This window comes from Lacerta agilis, chromosome 1 (assembly GCF_009819535.1).
Source record: "Lacerta agilis isolate rLacAgi1 chromosome 1, rLacAgi1.pri, whole genome shotgun sequence".
NCBI classification, from domain to species: Eukaryota; Metazoa; Chordata; class Lepidosauria; order Squamata; family Lacertidae; genus Lacerta; species Lacerta agilis.
The window spans coordinates 83302630-83308929 of record NC_046312.1 but is presented as its reverse complement, the minus strand read 5'-3'; positions in this window follow the sequence as shown (position 1 = coordinate 83308929).

Sequence of the window (6300 nt, the reverse complement as noted above, 5' to 3'; positions counted from 1 at the left end):
AGGGCATGTACTGCCTGCCCTCAACGTTTTTTTTTTTATCATGGGCCAGCGCTTCACCCGGTTCCCGCTCCTCCGCAGTACCCCTCCGCAATCTAAAACAAGGATACCGAACTGGAATGAGTCAGCACAATCCTAAGCATGTGTGTACACATCGCAAACGAGCGTGCCTCCGAGTGTGGCTTTGAATCCGGGTTCAGTTTGCTAACGCTGCTGTGAAAGGTGCTGCGGCGGCTGTGGCAAAAAAAAAAAAAAAAAGCCTCGGGGGAAAGTGTGCGAACTTGAGCCTATCACTTTTTCTCTGCCTCACAAGGTTGTTGTGAGGATATCATGCAGAGCTGCTTAGAGAAGGATGGGAGGGACTCCGCTGTGACTGTAACTGTCGCACTCCGTTCAAAGCTTAATTGAGCCAAAGCTCATAAAGTCTCTGCTCTGAAATATCAAAGAAGTGAAAGGAACAGAGTGCACCTGAGAGTCTTAGGAGTACCTTTTGCTGCTGTCACTACCCAGTATGTATCCATCATTATGAATTTCATCTTGGACAAGAGTTGACTACCTTAGTTTTATGAAACCAATAATTTTAAACTGTCAGCTGCTGAGTGGTGATCTGGCACCAGTATACAGTAGGATATAAATGTTGTAATAAACAAATAAGCAAACTGACAATTTCTCCTTTGTCAAAACAAACCCAATTGTGTCAGTAACTTTCACTGAAATAATTAATTAAATTATTATTATTTAAGGTCCCGGGCGGAAAAGCAAAAGTTCTTGGACAAGCATCTGGAATTCTTTAAAGGAACCCCATTAGACCCAGCACAGCTCTACAAGTTTCCAGAGGTATTCCCACCACCGTCGGGATCACCAGGACCAAGCCAAGATCCAGAACAAGAAAAGAAAGGAGAGGCAACTGGAGGAGTGGAATAAACAAAGAAATGGCGCTCAAGTTAATGACTTGGAATGTTCGGGGATTGAACCAGAGACCAAAGAGACGCAGAGTATTTTATAGCATAGAAAAGAAGAATTTGGACATAATATGCTTACAGGAAACCCACATAGTTCGGCGTCACAGAAGACTACTACAGAACAAAAAATTAGGCCAAGAGTTCATATCATCGGACAAGGTCAAGAAGAGAGGAGTAGTGATTTATGCAAAGGAGAAATATAGCCCAAGACAGCTATTTAAAGATGAAGAAGGGAGATACATCGCAATTGAAATTAACGTACAAGGCGAAAAATTTTTGATTCTGGGACTTTATGCACCAAATGATGGAAAGTCGATTTTCTACAAAAAAATACATGATTTGCTGCTGGATTATTTGGACTATAAGGTAGTTTGCCTCGGAGACTTTAATGGGGCAGTTTCCACATTAATGGATAGATCTCAAAGAACAAAACTAACAAATGATGGGAAACTCCCAAAGACTTTTTTTGAAATGGTGGACAATCTGAATTTGGTGGACTCTTGGAGATTAAGAAACCCCACAGAAACAGAGGCAACGTACTTCAGTGAATCGCAGCAGTCATGGTCGAGGATAGATTATATCTGGATTTCGAATGAATTGGCTCCAAAACTACAAAAAGCAGAAATCGGTCCCAAAACGCTTTCAGACCATAATCCGGTGCAGGTAAACCTAAAAATGATTTCCAAGGATTCTTTCAGGTGGAGAATGGATGATGCATTGATGAGAGATACCAAGCTAGTAGAAAGAGCGGCGAAAAAGATGAAAGAATATTTTCAAATTAATTGGAACTTAGAAGTGGAGAAAAGGACTGCTTGGGATGCAAGTAAAGCAGTAATGAGAGGATTCCTCATTAGTGAAAAGGCAAAAAAGAAGAAACAACAAAATGCAGAAATGGAGAGATTGTTGAAATTAATCAAAGGAAAGGAAAAAGAATTAAGAGGACATCCCAGATGTGTCAAAATCCAAAAAGAAATTAAATACTTGCAATCTCAATATGCGAATATTATGAATCAAGATATCGAATGGAAAGTGAAAATGATGAAACAAAGAACATTTGAATCTGCAAACAAATGTGGAAAACTACTAGCTTGGCAATTAAAGAAAAGACAAAAGGCAAATGTCATCAGCAAATTGGTAGTAAATGGAAAAAATGTAGAGAAACCGGAGGAAATCAGATGGTGTTTTCAGAGATTTTATAAGCAACTGTACAAGGAGGAGAAGATAGATGAAGCAGAGATAGACCGATTTCTGGAAAAGAATGGATTGCAAAAGGTCCCAGAGGAAAAATTAACAACTCTCAACCACCCAATAACGACACAAGAAATAGAAGATGCAATAAACAACATGCAATTGGGGAAGGCTCCAGGACCGGATGGATTAACAGCAAAATATTATAAGACATTGAAAGACTGGCTATCACAGCCGTTAAGAGAAATTTGCAATGGAATACTAGAAGGAAATAGGGCACCAGAAACGTGGAAAGAAGCCTTTATCACACTGATTTTAAAACCAGATACTGATAAGACTCTAATGAAAAACTACCGTCCAATATCCCTTTTGAATGTGGATTATAAAATTTTTGCAAATGTTCTGGCTACAAGGTTGAAAAGAGTGCTGAAAGATCATATTCATAGAGACCAAGCAGGTTTCTTACCAGGAAGACAAATAAGTAATAATACGAGAATTATTGTGGACATTTTAGAAAAACTGGAGAGAGACATAAATACAGATGCAGCACTATTGTTTGTTGATGCAGAGAAAGCTTTTGATAAAGTATCTTGGATATTTATGAAAAAGAATTTGGAAAAAATGGGAGTTGGAGAAAAATTCTTAAATGGCATCAAGGCCATTTATACAGAATAAAGAGCAAAAGTCATCGTGAACAGTGTGATATCGGAGGAGATTGAAGTAGAGAAAGGAACAAGACAAGGGTGCCCTATTTCCCCTTTACTTTTCATTACGGTCCTGGAAGTCCTTCTAAATATGATTCGGAAAGATAAACAGACAAAAGGAATTAAAGTGGGAGAGAAGGAATACAAATTACGCGCCTTCGCGGACGATTTGATGCTATCCCTGCAAGAACCAGAAAGCAGTGTCCCCAGAGCCTTGGAATTAATTGAACAATTTGGACTTGTAGCTGGCTTCAAATTAAATAAGCAGAAAACCAAAGTTTTAGGTAAAAATATGAGTGCAGAACAGATTCAAAGAATTCAAGAAGCCACAGGCCTCAATTTTGTCAAATCTGTAAAATATCTAGGTATCAATCTCACAAATAAGAACTTGAACCTGTATAAGGATAACTATGAAAAACTGTGGATGGAGATAAAAAAAGACATGGAGATCTGGACAAGACTTAAACTATCGTTAATGGGAAGAATAGCAGTGGTTAAAATGAATGTCCTACCAAGGATGCTGTTTTTATTCCAAGCCATACCAATTTTGGATAAACTAGACTGTTTTAAGAAATGGCAAAAGGACCTATCGAAATTTATATGGCAGGGCAAAAAGCCAAGAATAAAATTTAAGATTTTAACAGACTCTAAAGACAGAGGAGGCTTTGCCCTGCCGGACTTAAGACTTTACTTTGAAGCAGCGGCCTTTTGCTGGCTAAAAGATTGGTTTAAGTTAGAGAACGTCGATGTGTTGGACTTGGAAGGTCATGATAATATGTTTGGGTGGCACGCATACCTTTGGTACGACAAGGTTAAGATTCACAGAACTTTTAAGACTCATATAGTTAGAAAATCCTTGTACCAGGTTTGGATTAGATATAAAGACTTGTTAGAGAGAAAGACCCCTAGATGGATCTCTCCAGTGGAGGCCAAGGCCTATAAGAGACCGAACATGTCTGCAAACTGGTTAAGATATATGGACATATTGCAGCAGGAAGGGGACTCTTTTAAGCTAAAAAGCTATGATCAGGTGAAAAGCCAGGTCCCCGACTGGCTGCACTATCATCAGGTATTTGAAACATTTAAGATGGACAAAAAAGTTGGTTTTCAAGTAGAAAAATCAAAACTGGAAACAGAACTGATAGAATCGAATTTTAAGAACCTTTCCAAAATGTATAATCTTTTGCTAGAGTGGCATACGAAAGATGAATTGGTTAAATCATCAATGATAGATTGGGCGAAAGATATAGGACATAATATCATGATGGATGACTGGGAGAGATTGTGGCAAAAAGGTATCAAATTTACTGCTTGTCATAGTTTAAGAGAAAACATAATGAAAATGGTTTATAGATGGTACTTGACACCAGTTAAGATAGCAAAGATGAATACCAAAATGTCAGATGTATGTTGGAAATGTAAACAGGCGAAAGGTACCTTTTATCATATGTGGTGGCTGTGCCCAGCGGTAAATGCTTTCTGGGATAAGATTTATAATGAGTTGAAGAAGGTAATGAAAGTTACCTTTTGTAAGAAACCAGAGGCATTTCTTCTGAGCATGACCAACGAAGAGATACCCAGTCAGGACAGAGTGTTTTTTATGTATGCCACAACAGCAGCTAGAATATTATTGGCAAGAACATGGAAAGGGGAAGAGATACCAACGGTGGAAGAATGGCAGATGAAGATGATGGAATACATGGAACTCGCAGAACTGACCGGCAGAATCCGGGACCAGAGGGAGGAGACGGTGTCACGAGAGTGGAAAAAATTTAAAGACTATTTAGTTAAATCAGTAAAATTGAATATTTGAGCAGAGATAAATTAGAGGCTTAAGTAGGGTTATGTTTGATAAAACTGGCAAAAGAAAATTTTTGAATGAATGATTTACTCGTTAAATAGGTGTTAAGTTTTGACATTAAGATAAGATTTACAGTTGATTAAGATCATGATTGTGTAAAGTTAAGCATATCAAAAATTCGAGCAATTGTTAAATGAACAAGATATAAAGCTACCTTTAAGATGTTTTTGACTTTGAAGACAGTGGAGGGAATGGGGGAAGTCCCCAAACTAAGAAGTTAGTAACAAGGAAAATATAAAGATAGGTAATGGTTAAGGTATGTATATGTTCTTTTTTCTTTTTATGTTTATTGGTATTGTTATTGTTATTGTTTTTATTGTTGTGTTTATGCCTTGTGTTGTTGTTTAATTTTGTTTTTTGGTGTTTTATTGGAAAATAATAAAATCTTTTTAAAAAAATAAATAAATTATTATTATTTAAATTTGAGCAGATATTCATAGTATTGGGTTATACCTCTTTTTAGATCCTGATGCAACCCTGATACAAGGATTTCCTAGGACTATTTTTAAGCAGTAAAAATCACTAGTTTCTGTTTTAATTTGCTAGTTATGTATTAGAATAACTTGTCTTATAGCTTGTCTTATACTTCCTTTGTATGCAGATATTATGGGCTTTTTACAGTAAATATTAAAACTATAAATACAGTTTAATTAAGATTATCAACAAAAAGAAGGAAATTTTTCCTTCGCACTGGAATGAGACTTAGTCCACATAACCTGCCCCAGCATCCCAGAACCAGAAGTCAAGAGTTTTAAATCTTAATAATGACACAAAGTATATGTACTCCCACGCACAGCTCTTTCCCTATATTGGCAGGCCTCTTCTTGTGGCTTACCTCAGAAAAGATGGTCTAATTCTTCAGATTAAGGATGGAGCTGGGGATAAGGGAAGTTGTCTAGGTCAAGAGCATTGCCACAGGTCATGGCCACAAGCACAGATACCCTCTTATCCTCCCTGTCTCCTCACTTCCTGACTTTTTAAAAAAGTTGAAATACATCTTAAAATTGCATTCACACACAAAATTAGTATTGCTACATATGAGTTTATAGCAGTATTTGGCTATATAGAATTATAAACCCAAAAGTACCAGAATGCATTTAGCACTCACCTTTAAATGTACCCATTGCAATTACTCTTCCAAACTGGTGCTATGTTCCCTATATAAAAAATAATAACAGCCCCTAAGCGCATGGTAAATGCTAAATATATTTTTGTTCCTAGACATGACACACTCATTTCTCAGCATTCAGTGGGGCCAGAAAAGATGTGCCTCTTTGGTTATTATAGCAGTCTAGGGGTTTTTTTTCATATGGAACTTGTTGGAACACAGTTCTGGCACCTCTCAGGTGGGCAATTCTAAGAGAACATGAGGTGTTCATGATGAATTCAGATACCTCTTTTGAAAAATAGCACTGTAGCAGTGCATGTATTGATATGTACAAAAATCCAGTAGATAGTAACTACCCCAGTAGTGCCACAAGCATTGTGATGATGGCCAACTATCCTGTGATCACCTGGATTCATCTTGTAGGTAGCAGGCTGTTATCCTACCAGACACAATGAAAGACAATTCCACAGGCACGGCCAC